Source organism: Thermobia domestica, chromosome 6, assembly GCF_964235325.1.
Source record: "Thermobia domestica chromosome 6, izTheDome1.hap1.1, whole genome shotgun sequence".
NCBI classification, from domain to species: domain Eukaryota; kingdom Metazoa; phylum Arthropoda; class Insecta; order Zygentoma; family Lepismatidae; genus Thermobia; species Thermobia domestica.
Genome location: NC_137459.1, coordinates 65444971 through 65451052, shown reverse-complemented (window position 1 = coordinate 65451052; position 6082 = coordinate 65444971).

The window sequence follows — 6082 nt, the reverse complement described above, 5'->3', positions numbered from 1 at the left end:
CTGAGGCTGTTGTGCCATGGATGTCCAAAGTACGTGTATGTGCTGTATGAAAGATTGAACTGCGAGATATAAAGGCTGTCGAAGAAGTCTTCATACTCCTAAATTTGGGTATCACAGAGAATAATGTCAGTGTAAGTTTAGTTGTGGTATTAGTAACACTGCTTTTGTGATTACAGACAGCATTGTCTGATATCCATATTTTTAAGTACTATATAGCATCCCATCATGTGAAGTATTTCAAATGTAAAGCCATGGCTGGTGTGAGTAGTTTCAGTTACACAATTGAGGGACTTTTGGTTGTATTTGCGTGGGTGCACAAATAACCACACACAGGACAAACAACGAGACAGGTAATTACTGCGTTTAGAGATGATTTCGACAAGGACCCGCCTCGGAAAACAACCCTACTTAACTGGAAGAAACGTACGGGTACGCTAATATTGCTCTCTGTGATACTCAAACCTATGAATATGGGGAATTATCAGACACCTTGTAGTTCGAAAACTTCCAAGACTTTATTTGTTTTTATTATTATTATTATTATTATTATTATTATTATTATTATTATTATTATTATTATTATTATTATATTTTAATAATTTGTTGCTAATAACTTATTGATAGCATGTTTATTAAAAAGAGAGCATTATTGTTGATTGTCATCATTGCCTAATCCTTGTGAGGGTTCCGTCGTGGCTATGCTGATAGCGTACGCGCCTTTGGCGCAGAAGACCCTGGTTCGATTCTCGGCAGGGACTCATGTGGTTCGGATCCCATATTATAATGGGCGCCCGAAGAAAATTTTCTAGGGGAGGCCGTCTTCATGGTTGCTATATGACGTCTGGTGTTAAATATACGTTGTTTGTTATATTACGAATACATTTTCGTGAGTCATGGTGACCTGGGCGTCCATGCATATTATGCTGTAGGTCCACGTCTCATATAGACTCGCTTTTGTCAGGGGGCTTAAACTTAAATCCATATTAATCATTGTGATATTTAATAATCTTATTTCTGTTTATAATATTGTTTATATTGTTACCTTATGTTCAGATGAGGACTGAAACCATATACTTATAATAATAATAATAATAATAATAATAATAATAATAATAATAATAATAATAATAATAATAATAATAATAATAATAATAATAATTATTATTATTATTATTATTATTATTATTATTATTATTAGCATCATCATTTCAGTAAGGTTTTCGCAGTTGAGTTCTTAGCGCGTAGCAACTAGGGATCTGACCATCTAACTGCCTAATTGCCTATTTGTATGCGCGTGTGTTGTGTGAATCTTCACGAATGGGCGTGAATTAAGTAGTCAATGAGAAGCAAAAATAAAACGAGTACTAATAAATCACATTATTTGCATCCAGTTTCGTATAAGAAGAGATAGAAAAGTGTAACCCATTTGTGCAATGATCCCTTTTCGTGGTTAGACTCATCTACCTCTAATTTTAGCTTTTTTTTTTAATCTCATACGTGATATTAATAATGTTTTAAAATAGTGAAAGTTTAAACGCCATGATGTTGACTCTGGGAGGAGTGAATGTCCCATTGACAAAAAGAAAACAAGTTTGTACTTGAATGAAATTGTTTTGAAAAATAATAAAAATATACGTTTAGGTTTAGCTTAATTATCGTTGTAGTATAATATTTTATATATGAGTTTTATAAATTTGAGAATGGCAAATTTTGTAATTTTGTTGTATCCGTCATGAAATTTATCATACAGATGGCTATCAAAATAATGAAAACACTTGTAGTTTTCAACATATAAGATGTGCTAGGTGGCAACACTGATGTTACGTATGCATTTCGCCGTTACTAGAAGTTTGCTAGGTGATCAGTTAGTAAACATTCTCTTCTCAAGCAATGGTCTATCGAGGTCCTTCTATGAAAGACCTCAAGTCTTGTATTCTTTTCTTAATCAGTAATTTTTATTACTTCCTCGTTCTTAACTCTAGGTTTTCAACTGATTTTCTTCATGTTTCCAATATATTCATATAAAAATTAAACAAGAATATAATAGTGATAATATAATTTTCAAAATGTAGAGGCGGATAATGATCTTGGTGTTATATTTTATGACACTTTCCGCGAACGTACGTATAAAGGTAACCAGGAAAGTTCTGTCGCTTTTTGTGGAGGTTTTTGTTCCATTGGCCCTCACACCGTGAGTTGAATGCGAATGGAGATAAGGCGAAGGTCAGTTGTTATGTTGGTATATCCAACATACCACCTGGTTGTGGTAGTTCAGTTACACTGGGAACTTGCGTAAGGACAGAGTGAACATGGGACTTCCGCAGAGCGTCATAAGGGCGTATATGCTCTACGAGTTCAATCTGGGATGAATCGCCGCTGCAGCGGGGCGGAAGATATGCCAGGCCTTTGGTAAGGGTGCCGTGACTACGGGGATAGTGCAGCGCAGCGGTAGTTTAACAAGTTTAAGGTCGGTGAGGGAACACTCGAAGACGCACCACGTGCCGGAGGACCAACACATGTACAAAACGCAGATCTTCAGGCAGTAATTGAGGCGAACAGTCGCCAGACATGTGAGAAACTGGTACTACAATTCAGTGTGAATGGAGAAACCATTCGGTAGCATCTCCATCAACTTGGGAAGCACTACAGCTTGGGTCGATGGGTTCCGCATGATTTGACTCCGCACCAGAAGGCAACGTCAGCAGACAGTTGTGTCTCTTTGATGTTTTGTCTTAGGAAGGAGCCGTTTCTGGACAAAGCATTGACATGTGATGAAAAGTGGGTCCTGTACGAAGCTCCACGGCGCCGTCATCGTTAGTTAGCTTCCCATGAACCGGTTCCAAAACAGCCGAAACCAACACTGCACCAGAAGAAGGTCCTCATGTGTGTTTGGTGGACTGCTCACGCCATCATGCATCAAGAACTGGTACTAGCTGGCCAGAGCACCAATACAACTGTGTACTGTTGGCAGTTGAGCCATATTCAAGAAAAACTCAAAACTTTGGGTCAGCATTTCTGAATCCCAAAAGGGTCTTCCTGTTACATGACAATGTTGAGCCCCACGTGGCTAGGAGACCCCGGCACCGTTCTATGTCTTGAATGGGGAACAATATTGCATCCGCCACACTCCCCGGGCTTTGTATCATCCGATTATCACTTGTTCCATTCCTTGGACAATCACCTTAGAGGACGCCAGTTCAAATCCCTAATAGAGGTGCAAAATGCACTTGATAATTTATTCGGTTCCTGGCCCACCAAGTTCTATCGCTATGGAATCCATGGCCTTCCAGAACGATGGCAGAAGTTCGTTGATGCTGATGGGACTATGTTTGATCTTCCAGATAGTCTTAGGTGATATATATATCAAATGGTGGGTGAAAAAGCGACAGAACTTTCTTGGTTATCTTTATATAACATACTCCCATGAGGCGTTTTGAAACTAGTAAGAACATACTATACACTATGGTTAATGTAGCATAATAAGCTAGAACTATCTTAATACTTTAGTTTTAAATATATTACAACTAATAGTTTAAGAAAATTTTGGTAACATTGTTATTATAATAAATTTTGTTTCGCTAACAAGTTTACTAAATCTATATCTTTTCCAACTTCTAATTTTCCTCAAAAATAGGACATCAGAAATAAAAAAAGGGAAAAAAACAAAGTTCTATATTGATCTCTAAGACTTTTAGGATTGACATAAATTTCTATTGGCTTTGAGCAGCACCGCTATTTGGAAGTCGTATATTCATTTATTCTGCTTTAAAGGCTTTTCTTTGAGTCATCGGCTTCTTTCTACTAAGCACATTTAATTGCTATTAAAAGAACATATAAGAACATTCATAGCATACGATCTAACACCCCGTAATCAACTTGATGGAAGCCATTCATGAAAAAACATTCAGGTGAAATATGTAGACTCGTAAAACGATAAAAGAAAATAAACAATTGCTAATATTTCATTAATACCTTGTTTCACAATTCACAATAGTCCAAACGCTATTATCAATGCATATAATATTATCCTAGCTAAGAAAACAAATGGAAATTTGCGGTGTTCGTAAAATAATAATTGCCGTTTGTTTAGCATTTTAGAATAATGTGTGAAATGGGAAATCAAAATAAACATTAAATAACAATAGGAATAATTATAAAGAAAATAACATGATGGAATTTTCATGAATCACATATATACACTGAGAAACAATATCGGGATAACTACCGATCTTTCAATAGTATAAATAATTTCCGCTTTAAAGTGCGCTGTGGTCTTAACTACAAGGTCCTACTGTCTATGCCTAAATGAAAGTGAATATCTTTGTGACTTAACGCTTGAATCACCAGTCTCATCTCGATCAAATTTTCAACATAGATGAGGTTCGGGCCTGGGATGGTTTTTGTCATTTCACTTTGACGGTGCAACGCAGGGTAGGAGAAGGGATATATATATATATATATATATATATATATATATATATATATATATATATATATATATATATATATATATAAATGATCGAAAATTACCGATATTAGTGTCGATTACTTTGTTTTATGGGTCAATGAGATGAGCAATGCTACTTTCAATGCCGTTTAAATCCAAATTCAGCCTCAAAACTTGGGGGAGAGAAGGTATATATATATATATATATATATATATATATATATATATATATATATATATATATAATGTGTGTGTGTGATCAAAAATTGCAGATAATAGTGTCGAATCCATAGTTTTCGAGTCGCTGAGATGAAGGGTGGCACTTCCAATGCCGTGTAAATTCAAATTCAGCCGCTAATAGTACCCCTAAAAAGGGTTGTGACATAAAAATAATTCAAAATGATCAATATTAGTGTCGAATTCATAAATTTTGAGATCCCTAAATTAACTGGTGACAGTTTTGTAGTCATGAGCAAATGCAAGACCAAGACCAAGACCCGGGTGGTCTTGGTCTTGGTCTTGGTCTTGCACATGCGGTCTTGGTCTTGGTCTTGCACTGGAACTCTCGGTCTTGGTCTTGGTCTTGGTCTTGCACACTCAGTCTTGGTCTTGCTTGCAAGAGTCTTGCAAGTTTTGCTTTTAAGAAATCTATGATTTTCATATGTAAATTTTACTCTGGATATAAGGGATAATAAATCCTACATTGCGTCAATAGTGAGGGAAATGCAATGTATGTTTCTAAATGTAATATATTTTACTTTCGTGTAAGTGTGATGATACTGTACAACATAGGCGATAACCTTTACTTTTTTTTTTCAATGGGTGATCACGCTTCACTACTTATAAGATAAATCCCAACATTTCGTAATATTTTTTATATGTTTTAACAGATCCAATACTCCACTGGTTCCCAAACTGGGGAGGCTACCCCTGACAGTGAGACGCATGAAAGAAAACCAAGACGGCACAGATTACTGAAATACCATAAATTGCAAAATTATTTTTACACTCTAAAGGCTTCAGATCTTTTTCTTTCCAACCAAGATTAGCTCATCTTTGTATTGAACAAACTCCCAATTAAATATCGAAATTTTGTTTTACTGATTCTAATATGTACTGCATGGGGCAGAAACAAGGTCATTACGCAAAAACGATGAAAGTTAGAATTTCGAAATGTGGACAGGGAGAAAAAAGGAGAGAATCAGCTTGGTGAACGGAAAACGAATGCAAAGGTTTTAGAAATAGTAGCAGTAGAGGAGAAAAGAAGAATTTTAGATGTAATTAAGAGGAGGACATTAGCTGAGGAGGAACTGTATGATGAGGGACGTGCTAGAAAGAGGGGGCGAAGGAGATTGTAGTTGAAGCTGCCAATAATGGCAGAATAGCTATTATTATGACGATGATGATATGTTTTGCAATATTGACCAAAAAAGAGAGAAAAAAATAAAATAATAATAATTAAACCTCTTAATATTTTAGAATATAAATGAAATTAAATTTGTGAGTTTTACGTCCCACGATTATGCCGGCTAGGCTAAAGGAGACTGTGATGATGAAAAATGAATGAAAATGGTGGAAAGAAGAAAGTGGGAGGAAACGGGAGAACCCTGAGGAAACCCTCGCACACGGTGTTTG